This window comes from Cervus canadensis, chromosome 4, assembly GCF_019320065.1.
Source record: "Cervus canadensis isolate Bull #8, Minnesota chromosome 4, ASM1932006v1, whole genome shotgun sequence".
Taxonomy (NCBI): Eukaryota; Metazoa; Chordata; class Mammalia; order Artiodactyla; family Cervidae; genus Cervus; species Cervus canadensis.
Window position 1 is genome coordinate 27,494,835 of NC_057389.1, and position 16,881 is coordinate 27,511,715.

Sequence of the window (16,881 nt, forward strand, 5' to 3'; positions counted from 1 at the left end):
AGCAGTCATTTGTCTACGAATCAGTTTTCGGTGATTTTTTTTTTTTTGGCTTTTCCTCTTTATCCCTTTAGGCCATGTTTGCATCTCCCCTTTAGTTCTGAGATTCATATTCCCTTCAGCAAAATATCATCCATAGACTATAAAGTGTGCTCACCTAGTTTGGTAAAGCATTTTGAGATCTCAGAGAAATACATGATTTTGAAACCAAAACATTCAAAACTATACAAACTTTTAAGTCCAAGTACACTAAATAAGAATTGGTACTCCTTAGAGCAAAGTCTAGAATAAAGTTTAGGTTTGTGAAACCTCTATTTCTGGATAATTTATATATACTCTAGAAGCACAACTTGTGAATACAAAATGTTAATACACTAAGTAGTCATCATAGTCAGTCTCCTTAGGAATGCCATTAGATAAATATAGCCAGACCAAGAATATATTCATGTGCTTGAAATCAATGAATGTCCTTTGTTCTATAAACTGTTTCTTTTTACCCTCTTGGATCTCTCAAATAGATGAGAGTTTTTGATTTAATGATTTAATATTAATCTTCTCTACATACTGACCCACTTCCTCTACTGATGGAATCAGAGGTATATAATAGACCTTTCTACACAGAGAAGTTAAGCATCCTGAACAATGTTAACAATATTACCAAAATTTGAGTAAAGTTATTTCCATTTCACAAGCTAGATGAGGTTAAACACTTTAAAACCTACCAGAACATTGGGCTATTTTTTGCCTTTTTACTTGATTTTCTAAGTATAACTTTAACATATTCATTTAGAAATTAAACCCTGCTCTTTATCAAAGAAAATCTAGAGAGGGGAGAATGTTGGAAAGCAAGATTTAGAGGCAATTTGCTAGAGACATGTCTTCACTCCTCAAGTGAGTCTACCTGAGTTCTCCCAGCTCTGGCTTTATTATCTTTGTGATCTTGGTCACAGCATATGTTCATCAGATGCTGATCTATAAAATGTGAAGATTCCACTCAAAAAATGGGCAGAAGACCTAACTAAAGAGACATTTTTCTAAAGAGAACATACAGATGGCCAATAGGCACTTGAAAAGATGTTCAACATCACTAGTTATTAGAGAAATGCATATCAAAACTACAATGGCATATCACCTCATACCGCTCATAATGGCTATCCTCAAAAAATCCACAAACAACAAATGCTGAAGAGGGTGTGGAGGGAAGGGAATCCTCCTGCACTGTTGCTGAGAATCTAAATTGGTATAGCACTATGGGGAACAGTAAGGAGGTTCCTTAAAAAACTAAAAATAGAATTACCATATGACCTTGCAATCCCACTCCTGGGAGTATACCCAGAGAAAAACAAGGCCCCAAAGATACATGCACCCTGATGTTCATTGCAACACTGTTCACAACAGCCAAGACATGGAAGCAACCTAAATGTCCATTGACAGAGGAATGGATAAAGAAGATGTGGTACATGTATATACACAATAGAATATTGCTCAGCCATTAAAAACAGTGAAATAAGGCCATATGCGGCAACATGGATGGCACTAGAGAGTGTCATACTGAGCGAAGTAAGTCAGAAGGAGAAGGAGAAATCACATATGACACCCCTTACATGTGGAATCTAAAAAGAAATGATACAAATGAACTTACTTACAAAATAGAAAGAAACAAATTCATGGTTGCCAGGGAGGAGGAATAGTTAGGGACTTTGGGAAGGCTGTGTACACACTGCTATATTCTAAATAGATAACCAACAAAAGGCCTATTGTATAGCACAGGTAACTTTGCTCAGTGTTTTGTGCCAGCCTGAATGGAAGTGGGTTTTATCAGAGAAAGGATACATATATATGTACGGCTGAGTCCCTTCATTGTTCACCTGGAACTATCACAACATTGTTAATAAAAAATAAAATTAAAGGAAAAAAATGCAGGGGTTCATGTAAGTTCTATCTGAAGCTGCTTTCAGCTTTAATGGAAGCTAAATTCTTACTTGTTCTGTAATGAGTTGACATTCAAAGAACTGTAGGTACTAATAAGCCAGGTTTCTGATTCTATTCTGTCTCAGACGTGCCACGGTTCTCAGTCACTTCTGTCGGCATAGCTTCTTCTGAGGGAAAATTCTCTGTTTAGAGCTCTCCAGAGGCAGCCTCATGGAAGCCAATGCTGAACCCAGAACCCAGAATGGTCACTTGGCTCACAGGAGGAATCCAGACTCTGGCCATGTCCTGGAATGACAAGCATGACCGATAAGATTCTCTGAATGCCTGGAAATTTGGAATGAGGACGAGAAAATAACTCAATTCCTCATTGAATCTGGAGATAAACAGTCATGGCAAGCAGAAAATCTGGAGACTATTTTCCATGGTAGACTATTAGAACTCAGGAAATTTAGAACAATTTTATGCAAAGATTAGGGAGGCTTGCTCCTCCTTACATGTACCACATTAATTAGACTTTTTGTTATTAGCTAATAAATAGAAAAGTTTGGAACTTCTTTGAGACAGGCATCATTTAACAGATTATTTCAGAAAGTCCCCTTGGTTCTATTCAAGATAACATTAAAAAATAGTGAGTTATTACTCACAAGGGTTGTGATTAGTCACAGGCCTCTATGATGAGATTTCCCTCCAATGACCATTTCAGAATTTTGAGTAAAGACTAGAGACATCCTTGTCTTAGGAGGGCCAAATTCAGACATAATTGTCACAGGTTCTCTTATTTGGAATGATATGCCTTCCTCTTTTACACCCAAAATGACCAACAGAACCAATTAGATGTAATGACCAATTACAATCTCTTCTCTCGCAGTTGAGGCATGAAGAGATGACCTTCCTCACTCTCTAGCAAAGGAATTACAAAAAAAAAAAAATTCTCATGACAAGATGTAAAATCTGTCTTTAACATAAACCCCCATTTTCTGAGCTTATCGGTGATTTTCTGATCAGACTCTTAAAACCAAGAGAGACTACTTAAAATAACTTTAAAATCAACAATGTAGAGGTACTTTAATGAGAGAAAATCAGAGAATCATGGAGTTAGACAGTTATTAAAGAACTAATTGAGGCCTTTGCCTGTAAACTTACGCCATAGAAAATAGACAACTGTTGTTCCTATTTTGAGAGCTCTCTGATGAGGATGTTTCAAAGGAATGTAAAAGCTTCCCAAATCATGGTAATTGAAAGTGGTCTAGAAAGTGGTCTCACTCCCACAGATTAGGCTTCCTCCTGCCTAATTCCAAAATGTAGGCTGACCTCAGGGGTGTTCAACCGATCTATCGAAACTCTGGGCCTTCAGTCCCAGTGCAGAGCCATTTCTTTTAATCCTGGGTCTGAGTTGGCATCCAGAATTACCCTTTATGTGCAGAGGGTTTCCTTCATCACTTCCTTGGTTCACTCAGTCAACAGTCAATTGTGAAGGGATTATAACAGTCCAAACATTGCCCTGGGCCCAGGAATTATAAAATAGTCACAAGAGCTCTGCTATTAAAGCTTTTACATTCAATTTGGGGAGAGAAAGAGAAAAACAAACAAATGAATAATTGAGAATACACAGAGAATAGCTCTTAGCAGGGCTAGGTGTCTTCTTCAGATTGTGATGCTGACCCCTTAAAGAGTTCAGGAGCTGGAATGATGAGAAAGACAGGTTTGAGATATCATGATTTTTTTTTGAAGTCCTGTGCCCCAGTGCCTATTTCTAGAATATTACCTGAGAGCTCCAGGACAGCTGGGATGAGCAGGCCTGCCCCTGTTTATGTCACTGAGAACACCCCTGTTTGTTGTAGATCCCAGAGGACTGGCGATGTGTGGGTGAATGGCTCCTGGCCAGCTGTACACCCTGGGCCCAGAAAGCCTGAACCTAGGCTCTTTACAAAGAGAGGATAAAACTGCATCTTCATCTGCTAGGGATACAGAAGGTACAGGATACCTCTCCAAGCTCCACATGGTGCCAAACCACCCCAGAAAAAGTAGGAGACCTGGGGGATGAAAGCTGTGCCTTCATTTTCTATGGTCATCATTCATAATCCCTCATATTAAGAGGCCTACTTTATTATTCCACAACTAAGTTAATTTCAAAATCTTTTCTCCACAGTGCTCCTAATAAAAAGCAGATGTGGGAACCACCTCGGAATCAGGAGAACCCCTCTCTCCTATCTCTCCCAACCTCTGTCTGTTGCAAATAAGCCAAATTTAAACCAGCAATCATGCATGTTTCCAATCAGCACTCCAGCTTTCTCCCCACGGAAGTAACTCCTTGGCTCACACAAGGGAAGGAGATGTTTCCTTCAAAAATCAATGCCAGGACAGGGAGCAGCTTATTCTCACGATATTTAAAATGCTAACCGGCCAGTGCAGTGAGAAAAATCAATGGAAGAGCAGCCAGGGAAAGGCAGGAGAGGCCTGAAGCCAGCAGAAACAATGAGAAAGACAGAGGAGGACTGGGGGAAATATTTATGAAGTTTGAAAACGTGAAGCTTGTCTTCTTAGAAGCCCACCCTGTTGTGGGTCCATACGGAAATGTGGTTCATGGTGAGAACTGCCTCTCCTTTATCTCACACATGCCTGATCATAAACAGACAGCAATGATATTCTGAAATCCACAGTGGGGTGGGCCCAGTTTTATGGTATGTGGAAGAGGGGACATTACATTAGTGCAGCTAAGAAACAAAAGTGCCCTTCATGTGTTTTATGATAACTCTCTCCAATACGAAAAGTTAAAGATGTTGCCATACCATGAAGAACAAGAAAATGCCACAACTGTCCAATGAAGAAGTCCTCATGAAAAAAAAACCTGCTTGGGAGGAAAGTCAAACTAATATATAAAAAATAGTCATTCTCCCCTCCAGCCTCACTCTTTTTTTTTTTTTTTTAGATTTTAAAAAATTTTTCTAGATTCGCCCCCTCAAATGCTTCTCAGAATCCTTAGAAAATGAGTGGATTCAGTTGTGAAAAACCTTGAACTATCTGAGAGGTTTTTGGAAAGTTCTTGAAAGAAATAGGCTCCATGGGAATATTGCTATTGACACTGGCTTTTGTTTGGGGGCTCCAAATACACATGCCAGGAAAGGTTACTTGTGAGAATGTTAGAGGCAATTTCACTGTGTGCGTAGTCTTCATCAAAAGTAATTAGCACTAAGCCAGACTTCCATTTAAAAGTCTTTTCATTGGAAAAACCACCAGTTCAGTTATGTGTGCTTGCCTCTTTCTGACAGCAGTTCTCAAAGCAGAGCAAAGCAGCAGCAGCCATAGTAACAATCAAAACACCAGAAGATGGGCGGTGAACTCAATAAAACTCTTGAGCACACATAGAGCTGATAGTGTCTAATTGACTGAATAGATAGTGAGTAGCTGACAGTTCTGGGAATTAAACTGGATATTTATTTTAATCTGTTTAATTTAAAATTGGAACAACATTTTATTGCACCATAAGTTTATATAAATTTTTTACTGGTTGGTTGAGTTACATGCCTGTTTTTAGATGGCAATTTTAAAACACTTATCACATGCAGTTTTTTAAGATATTTTCAGTTTTCCCAAAGCACTGAGAAAGAGGTTAATGCAATAAACACAAAAAGCCAACAGACCATCACACTTTGTTTACAAGAGCCTTCCCGGCAACAGGCAACCTGCGTTCAATTCTTCCCTCTGCCACCTTCTAGCTCCGTGAGCATGAGCAAGTCACTTGCTATGCCTCGCTACAACCATCTACTAAATGAGATCAAAACAATCCTAAACTTACAGGGTTATTTTGAGCATTAATAAAACAAGGCAGGTAGAGCAAGTAATAGAGTGCCTGTCAGTACTCAGTTATTATACTCACTCTCTTTGGCAACTTGACATCAGCTAGCTAATCTACCTGTTTGCCCTGAATTGTTCATGGACCCCAACTCTGGGGCCATGCTGCTAATCAGAAACCTATTACCATAGGGATTATTTAAAAGCACATGGATCTTTTCACTTACTGAAGTCCAAAATACAGAACCATATTTAATAAGAGAAGCTCTCTAGGAAGAGCTATTAGGTAAAAAACAGAACACAATTCATTTGTATTCTATTCAAAGAGATCTCTTCCTCACAGACCCAAAGAATGCTAGCCCTTAGGCTAGTCAGCACTCACAACCCACTCTCCCACCTTCTATCACTTTACTTTATACCCGGGGAAAAAAATCCAGGTAATTACCATGGTTCCCTTTCTTCCATTCATCTAAGTCTAGAAGAAATTGAGAACCAAATCTGGAGTCTTTCAATGCATGAATAATTTTCTTTGACTTGCATTATTTAAATTGATATTTGATTTAATAAAAATGAAAATATGGATTCTTACAAAAAATTTGGTTACTGTCATTACTAGGTGTGAGCCACAGGCAACATGGTAACTATGCCATAGATTGGTCAAACATTCAAAGCTCGCTATTAGGTTGTTTCAGGTTACTTTTATTAGGAAAATATCACTGACTCCTGGTCAGGGTTTGAATCTCAGTGTGGTAAGTGAGACAGTCTCCCAGGTACACCCTCTAAGGGGTTAAGTCTGGAGGATGCAAGTCAGAAGTCATCCTGTTTCCTCTGCCCACATTATGGCCCCTGAACAAGATTTCTCTCATTCAAGTCTTATCCAGAAACATGTAGAAATGTCTTTCCCTGGCAGCTCAGGGCTGCTACTCAAAAATACATGGGCCAGAGAAAAAGTATTAAAGAGAGCTTCTACTAGGTACAACGCAAATCGAAGTTACTTAAACTAACAAAATAATACACTTTTCCAGTGAAACTTTGCCAACCAACTTTTAAAATTCCAAGGAAGATTTTTTCAAGGCAGGGACTGTAGTGGAGGTACTTCTTCCTGCCACTGCTGCATTCTACACAGTAGTCTACTCAGAACTCTTGACATCACCATCATGGCCATCAAGGCCCTTCCAGCCCTTCTGGGTACCCAGAGCCCTACCTGAGCTCTCCAGATTTTACAACTATTTTGGCAACTATTAGTACTCATCCACCTAGACCTTCAGCTCCAATATAGGTACCTTGGGATTCTCTCCACAGAGACCTCATTCCCTCCATACATCTCTGCAGTCTCTGTACAAAGGCTCATTCAGAAGATGGTGTTTCTCTCTACTCACTGAGTACGCATTTAATAATACCCTCTTTACAACACATATGCCATCCCTGATACTGACATCCAACCAGACAGACTCCAGATCTCTTTCCTATCTCTCAGAACTGCGGACTGGCAATCTTGCTCCTAGGGACTGCCTCTGTAGTTCTGTCCTTTGTGCAGCTGCACCATATGTGCACCTAAAATACATAAATGCAGGCGTACAAACTTGGAGACTAGGTTTGCAATAGAGGGCACTCGGCCTGACTTCCTGTCAATGAGAAAATGCCCCAGAGATGGGAGAGGTGAACCTACTTTTCCCTTAAGTGTGATTTGAGTATTTAAGAATACATATTTTTGAAACAGCATGGCCCCTAGAAGCAAGCCAGCCTCTTCATCTGGTGATCATCTGCTTGAAAATCAGAAGGAAAACTGGCTCTATCTTGGCTTCCAACAGAGCATCTTCCTTAAAGCCTTCCAAGAATTCTTCTGTCTCTGTGATTTTCACTTACTTACTGCCTATGGAATTTAATCTTTTTTCTAACATATGACTTCACTGTAGTTCATTCTTGACTGGAGTTTGATAAATCATTGTGGTTCATGACCTGTCATGACATTCATGATCATTTATTGTCATGAAGCAATAAATAAAGATGATCAAATCAAAAGGCCACTCTTCTTTTCTCAGATTCTGAGAAACCCTAATAGAGCTAACCTAAAAGAGGAATCTGAGCCACCCTAATAGAGGTTCAGAAATGTGGGTTAAGGGCAGTAAGTGTTAATCTCTCCTCAATAAAAGAAATGCACCAAGTCATCTCAGCCCCCCGAAAAGCTTTATAACATTTCATAAGAACTGTAAACTCCCTGCTTTTAAAAACACTAATTTCCCAGTTGGTGCTAGTGGCAAAGAATCAGCCTGCCAATGCAGGAGATGAAAGAGATGTGGGTTTGATCCCTGGGTTGGGAAGATCCCCTGGAGAAGGAAATGGCAACCTCCTCCAGTATTCTTGCCTGGAAAATCCCACGGACAGAGGAACCTGGTGGGCTACAGCTCACGGGGTTGTAAAGAGTCAGATAGGACTGTGCGCGCGCGCGCGCGCACACACACACACACACACACACACACACACAGAACACTAATCAGTGCCATTTCTGAGCAGTTCTCAAAAGAGGCAGGGTTGGACATCTCCAAAAAACAGTCATACCACTCCCCAGTTACTCTATTGAACTTGGATACGGAAGGGACCCTACCATCTTTTTTTGGGATTTGCTTTTGTTGTACACTCCTTCCAAAAACACAAGACAGAATCTGAGAGTCTGCTCAGTTCAATAGGGCGTGGACAGGACGGAGCCTGTCCTGACGCCAGAACAGCCACATGTGAGGGAGCTCTATCTGGATCCTGGTGGAGATAAATAAGATGTCAAGAGATTTTTAAAAAAAAAGAAGAGACAGCAGATTTTGTTGTAATAAACCTCAATTCAAACAAGGCAGTGAATTCAAAAGCTGAGACTGCATAGGCCTCTGTTAGGGCAGACAAGACATCCCTTGAGAAATGAGGCTAAAACTATTATAGGAAAGAGCCCAAAAGGCCTAGGGGGAAAGATTCCAGAAGCAAAAATCTCCAACTTGAGAGGAGGAGAGCACTTTAACCAAAAGAAATAATTAAGGAGACATTTCATGAAAAGAAAGAAAAAAAAATAAAGTTGTTTGTAATTTTCCCAACATCTTCAACCCAGAAAAATGTAGTTGGTGCATCTGGCGTTCCTGCCATCTGCATATTCCTTGGAGCATGACACGGAGTTTGGAGGCGGAGAGAGACAGACGGCGGCCTTGCGTCAAACACACAGGAATGCTCCGGCCAAGGGGCTCAGGGAGGGCTGGGAGCAACATTGTAAGCTTCCATTACAGTATTCTAATTTTTCAATCCTTCCTTTGGAAGGATCATATAGGGAAGAGCATCTATTTTAACTCCAGAATTCACTGAGAAGGAAGAGAAGCCAATGCCAAAGCCAGAACTACCCATAATGGACCACTGAGGCATTTTTTTATTAAATAGTTGTTCTAACATCCAAGTCATCTTGATCTGGGAAAGGGATGTTTGCACTACAGTATCACTTGTAAAACCTCAACCTTCATGGCAAGAATGGGGAGAATCAGAGCATCTGTAACAGAGCCACGGTTATTACCTATAACCAACAGCTACAATTACTTTTGTTCCTCAATACTCAATACTCTCAAGATTCAACTATCTGAATCCTCATATAAATTTGACTGCTTCTTAAAGATTCTCCAAGACTGTCATTACAGAGCTGAGAGAAATTTCCAGTTTGCCGGCAAGACTTTTCTTCAAATAACAAGTCTGTTTCTGCAAGGTCAGTTCATGGAGCATCTATCCTGAAAATGAGCAGGGCATTTTACACAAAATCTCCCTGCATTCTTCGGAACATGACAGGCTATGCTACAGTAAAAAATAAACCCTAAAATCTCAGTGGCTTAACACAATACTGCTTTCTCTCTCTGGTAAATCCTCATGTGGATAGGGCAAATTTTCCAGGGCAGTTGTCCTCTGTGTGGTAATTCAAGGATCCAAGTTTCTTCTACCTTTCCTTAAGCAAGGGACAAGAGATGGAGGAGGAACATTGACTTTTAACATGTACTCACAGTCCATTGGTCTAAACTGGTTACACAGCTTTAACTGCAGGGTGGAAAGGAGATTTAGAGAAGCATAGGAAATATTTAGTTTGTACTAAGTATCTACTACATTCACAGTCACGTATGAATAGTTATCTGACTCATTGGAAAAGACCCTGATATGCTGGGAAAGATTGAGGGCAAGAGAAAAAGGGGGCAATAGAGGATGAGATGGTTGGATGGCATCACTGACTCAGTGGACATGAGTTTGAAACTCAGAGAGACAGTGAAGGACAGGGAAGCCTGGTGTGCAGCAGTTCATGGGGTTGCAAAGAATTGGACAGAACTTAGCATCTGAACAGCAACAATCCATCAGAGAAAGAGTGAGATTAGGCTTGATGGAGCCTCAAGGGTAATACAAGGGCTGGCTCTCTATGTAGGTGGCACAGGTGGGCATATCTGTGGCATGAGACAGGAAGGGAAGAAGAGTGCTCACTTCCTCTCCCTATGCCTAAAATTTCTATGCTACTGTATCACTTGAGTTCAGATATATAAGGCTGCTTTGACTTTAATTTTTTAAAACCACTTTATTGAAATATGACTGACATACAAAAAGCTATCAATACGTAATGTATACAACCCTTTCAATGTATCTTTTCTTGTTTCCGTGTCCCACCAGTGCTGTCTGACATTCCCCCTCCCCCACAGATTCTTCAGCTCTCATAAGGGCATTTTTGTCCAGGGATGGTTGTTAAATCAGTATTTGTGTTAGGAAACAAGGACTGGGACCTCCTATTCTGCCATCTTGATGACATCACTCAAGGCTGCTTTTAAAATAAAAATATTAGAAGGAGGCTCAAGAGGGAGGGGGTATATGTATACCTATGGCTGATTTATGTTGATGTATGGCAGAAACCAACACAATATTGTAAAGAAATTATCTTCCAACTAAAAATAAATAAATTTAATAAAAAGTAAAAAAAAAAAAGAAAAACTAAAAAAAAAACCAACAAATATTATCTAAAAGGAACCCACTTTGAACTTGAATGTTTACCAAGTAAGGACTCTTAAAAGGACAAATGAGGTATCAAGTTTCTCCCTGGGTGAAGGGCCACAGGCGCCCCTCCTGAGATCGAGGCTCATGCTATGGTTACCTGCCTTGATCATCCCAGGGCACCTGGGCTCAGGAGAAAGAAACACTTGTGGATGAATGGTGACCTTTCTCCACACCCCCACTGGCTTGATATCAAGCCATTAACAGCTTATCTGGAGCTGATTCATGAGTTGAATTTATCAGGCACCTTGCTAGCCTCTGAAGCAAGAAAAAATGAAGTTAGTATGTTAGATCGGGCAGTAACATGTCATGGTTATAAGCTGTCAAACAGACCAGGTCGTATATCACTACTTACACTAATTACTAGTGATGTGAGTCGGGTAATTTGCTAATGTATATGAGCCTCATGTGTAAAATGGGAATAATAGCTTTGAATATTGCTTGGAGGTTATTGTGAGGAGAAAAATCACGTCAAGCTTCTGGCTCAGAGAAGGCACTCAGTAGATATATTAATAAATTCCCTATCAGATTACTCTTGGACAGAAGGAGACAGGAAAAATTTAACCCTTGTAAATCAGCATGATCTTGAAGTAGAGGAACGTGAGGACACATTGGGTGATTAGGTTACTGGTTAGGAACTGGTTACTATGTGAAGGGACTGAGGAAGAGAGAAAGGAGAGGAAAGGAACTCAGGACAAACGTGGCCAAATTCACAATTTGGGGAAGATCAGTCTACACTACAGTCTGATTTTTGTCCCCATTCATCATGCATTTGGTGACAACTGGTAGAAATGATGATAAATTAAACTACAGAATGACTATGAAGTTCACTAAGACATTTACAAAGGCTTCTGGCTCTGTATTTGTATACATCTGACCTCTGAAATCCCACATAGTGCGATGACTCTGGGATACACCTCTTAACGTCAGTCGCCAAGAAAATGAGGAAGGCTCTTTAAACACCAAAATAAGGCTGGCTCAAGAGAAAAGAATTTATTTCCCAGACTTAAAGATCCTCTTTTTCTTACAGTGTCTTAAATTGTGCAAACACAGGGCAATGCTCCTAACTAAACAGTGTATTGGCTTGGTTTTCAAATCAAAATTTTATAAAGTATTCCAGGAAATATTTCCAGAGCCTCCTAAAAACTCTTTAAAATATCCTGTTCTATGACACCACTTTTGCTAAGCATTACACAAACTAGAGAACTGAAGAAAATAATCTCATTTTTGAAGTGAACTTTCATTGTACGATAACACACTTGCTCCAGAAAAATCATTTAGCCAAAGCAGCTGCCACATGTAATGCTGCTGCTGTTTATTTGCTCAGTTGTGTCCAACTCTGTGTGACCCATGGACTGTAGCCCACCAGGCTCCTCTGTCCATGGGATTTCCAACTCAAGAAGACTGGCGTGGGTTTCCATTTCCTTCTCCAGGGAACCTTCATGACTCAGGGATTGAACCTGTATCTCCTGCTTAGTAGGTGGTGTCTTTACCACCTAGGGAACCCACCAGATGTAATAAAAAATAAAATATTTACAAAATTTCACATTGCCTATATTTAGGCATACTAGATTTTACCTACAATTTTTGCCTTTAGTACTGGAGGTGAAATCTTTCCAATTGATTAGTTCAAAAACTAATTTATGATTGCCTTTATTATAAGAATCTGCCCCACTGCAGAATTATATAGGAATCTGTAGAGGGCAAATAAAAAGAATATTTCCTTAAAACAGTGTGGCAATTTCTCAAAAGACTAAAATTCTAGTCCCGGATATATTCAAAAAAAGCCCCAGAAATACTAATTTGAATAGATGCATGCACCCCAATGTTCATAGCAGCAGTATTTACAACAGCCAAGACATGGAACCAACCTAAGTGTCCATCAACAGATGAATGTACAAAGAAGCTGTGGTACATATATACAAGGGAATACTACTCAGCCATAAAAAAGAATGAAGTTTTGCCATTTGCAGCAACATGGATGGATTTGAAGGGCATTATGCTAAGTAAAATAAGTCAGACTGAGAGATAAACAAGTGTGATATCACTTATATGTAGAATCTAAAGACAACAAACTAGTGAATATAACATGAAAGAAGCAGACTCATGGATATAGAGAATGAACTAGTGGTTACCAATTGGAGAGCGTGCAGTATAGGGGTAGAGGAGTGGGAGGTACAAACTATTGAGTATACAATAGGCTCAAGGACACAATGTACAACATGAGGAATATAGCCAATATTTTGTGATAACTGTAAATGGAAAGTAATCATTAAAAATTATATAAAAAAGAGAACAGTTCCCTAAAATGCAGATTAAAAGTACCAAAGTAGATGTTCCACTGGGAAAAAAATATGTTGTAGTATAGACACTTTTGCATATCCCTCTCACTAGACACTGTGTTCTGCCATTACACAAGTTCTTTAAGTACTGGTAAAGGCCAGGGTGGAATCTGAGATGCTTGTGGAAAATCAAGATAAAAGCAAAAAAATCTGCTTTCTCTGGAAACAGTGAATTCATGATCAGATTTAATAACTCAGCTTCATCAATTAACAAGCTATATAGCACTGAAACAATTACTTAGCTTCTTTAATTCTCTTATTTCTTATCAATAAAATAAAAATAACATGTCCTTCACAGGACTGTGGTATAAGATGAAGTACAGTCATCCCTCAGTATCTGCAGGGGATTGTTTACAGGACCGCCAGACACCAAAATCCAAGGGTGCTCCCGTCCCTTATATAAAATGGTGAAATATAGTTGGCCCTCTAGATCTGCAGGTTCTGTGTTTTGGGATTGAGGTTACCCCAAATCAAGACCCCATTAAAATCACAGAGGTGACTATAAGTAAGAGTGACCCACCCTCCTAGTCTTCGAAGGAACGTGCAACAGTTACTCGTAAGTTTTGCTGGTTTCTCTTCGGTGCCCAGTGTAAGGGCTCCAGACGTACATGCAGTCAGTTTCAGATTGTGGTTGTCCATAATTGAAGGCTTTTGACCTAAGCAGCAGAGATATCTTTTTAATTCTATGCCATCTGAGGAGCCACAATGTAAAACTACTTGTGATTTGTTTTGGCTCTCATGATGTTAAGTAGGGGAGTTCTTGATGCTTGGGTTGGTTCTTGGTGAATGGTTGTTGCTACTTATTTTGGTGTGGGCCTTTGTTCTGGGAATAAAGAACACACTGCATACACTGTCATAGCTCAAAACTCACCCCAACAGGAAGGTGCTTTAAGTCTTTCACTAGTATTGTCTACTTGTTGCCTGCCCTTCCTGACTGGTTCTCAGAAATTTCCCCTGACAATCCCGACTGTCCATTTACCCCTTCATTGGATCCTCCTTGGAAAAAAAAATCAAAATAATTTCTATAGAAAAAGGAAACAAGACTCAGCGGATAAAGTGATGAACTAGGAATAACATATCTAAGTGCTGCTCTACCATGATTCCTATAGCGAATCTCCCTCCTTAGCCTACAGCCTTTGAAAACTGGTTGTTCAAGTCATTATGCTGGGAATCTTTCTGTCTAGTTTGAGGCATGAGACACAGTCATAAATAACCACAACACAATATTGACAATGCTTTGTGTTTTATAATAAATCTCACTATTGTAGTGTTTCATGATCTCCTTGATCCTCACAAATATCCTGAGAGGGAAGTATGGTTTTATTCCCATTTTATACACAAGGAAATGGAGATCCAAGCAAACCACTCTGATGACGACAAACTGACATGGGACACGGAGAGGAGCAACTGCCAGTCTGAGAAAGTGCTGTCTCAGGAGCTGCAACTTAAAATTAACAAAGACCTGCTTACTCATTGTTTCATAAATAAATATCTTATGTTTCCAGCCAGACTCTAAATCTGTGGGGCAGTACTGGGTCACAGTAATAATAGTGCAATCATTATTTTCTGAGTAGTAACTAATATCAGATATACTGTAAGGTAAAATACAAACATACACAGTCTTATTTAAGTCTCACAATAATCCTATGAGGTAAGGATCATCACATTCATTTTACAAATGATGACATTGAAGTACAGAGAAATTAAATCACTTGATGAGGTTATAGACTCTGCAAGTGACTGGCCCCAAGTGTCTTCACCAGAGCTCCCATGAGCTACACTTACCACCAGTCAGCGATAAGAACTAAACACAAAGTGAGTTGTAAAAATGCTTGACTGAAGCGTAAGAACTGGGCCTGCTTACTCCGAGACATATGAAGATTCATGCAGGATGCTGTGTTTTACTCACACAAAGTTCATTTATATGCAGAGAAATGCTCTAGAAACCAGAGAAATAGCATATGTTGTTCTTGTTGTTGTTGAGTCATTAATTCGTGTCTGAGTCTTTGTGACCCTGTGGACTGTAACCTGCTAGGCTCCTCTGTCCATAGGATTTCCCAGGCAAGAATACTGAAGTGGGTTGCCATGCCCTTCTCCAGGAGACCTTCCCAACCCAGGGACTGAACCTGCATCTCCTGTATTACAGGTGTAATCTTTACCGCTGAGCCACCAGGAGGAGAAACTGTGCCAGGCAAAAAAAAGAAAAAACGATGCAGTTATTCCTCATCAGGAGCACAGGACAGACTGAGGGCTTCTCGCTGTATCCCCTTCCTCCCCTCCCCGACCTCGGCAGCTCCTGGTCACTTGGGGTGAGGGTGGGGGAGTTTGTCACAGCCTCTCAGTACTCCAAGGACCAGCAGAATGTGGAGAATAAGCAAGGACAATAAGAGTTTTAAGAACTCACATGTTTTCTAAGAAATGTTATGGAAACACATTCCTTCATTTCAGAAAGGATCTATTCTATCTCTAGGGTCACATTGGTTCAGTTTGATAAACTGCTCCACTGGCCCCCTACTGTCTCATGATTCATTTTACATATAAAGCGTTAATTGCTGTTGTTTCAATACTGCTGGCTCTTATGTTTTGCCAAGTGGTGTGGGCCTGTACATTTGTGGTTTAACTCAGTCTTCTGTTTATTTTCATTGTTGGCACTATTTAAATGGTTATACTAGCATTCAGATTTAGAGGGAAAGCACATTAACCTCAACTTTATTGTTAATAACTACCACTGTGCCTTGTTTCACATATATCTTGAAATAAGGGGAGTGTGATTCTTTCTAGTTTTCCTCCAGAAAGTTGATACTGTAATTGAGAGCCTGGCTAATAGTCACTGTCAGCAGAGAAAGCAGGGCTTTGTGCTGGGTCAGCTTATGGTCAGCCTTCTGTTCATCAGAGACCCCAGTCTGGAGGCTAGGTGGCTTTTGTGGCCATGGATGGAGTCAGGGATGGAGTGCTAGTCATGGATGGAGTGCTAAATTTTCAAAGCGTACTCTTCCTGAAGTATATGAAGAGAGATTAAATCTATACAGACTTATAAGACATATGGCTGGAAACTGATCTTCATGGATTATCATATGTAGTACTCAACCCTTCCAATGGATAAGTAAATCCCTCCATAGATAACCAAACCCAAGAGTATTTTCATTACCTCTTTTGGACATAAAACCCCTCAAAGAGAACGCTTGAGGGCTTTCTGCCAGAACAAAGAGGTTCTTCCCAAGCTTAGTGGCCAGTTTCAGTAAATTATAAGGATTGGAGAAGCCATTGTCCATAATAAAAAATGACTTGCAGTTACTTCACAAGAACTGAGAGAATCTGGAGTTACTCTAAAGAGAGGCAGTAAGCACTCCAGAGACTTGGGAGGGAGGGAGTAATCATAGGATTATTTGGAAGATTTACTAAACTAACACATGTTTGCATGCTAAGTCGCTTCAGTTGTGTCTGACTCTTCGCAACCCCGTGGAATGTAGCCCGCCAGGCTCCTCTGTCCAAGTGATTCTCCAGGCAAGAATACTGGAGTAAGTCGCCACACCTTCCTCCAGGGGATCTTCCTGACCCAGGGACGGAACCAGTGTCTTTTTATGTGGCCTGCATTGGCAGGCAGATTCTTTACCACTAGCACCACCTGAGAAGCCCCCAAAGTGGAGTGTTCTTAAAACACCACACAGAAGAATATGCAGTACATATTAGCTATAACTACTGTTATGATTTCACAAGAATCCATTTGATCAATGAGGAAACTGAGGCATGAAGAAAGCAAATAATTGGAATTTTAGTT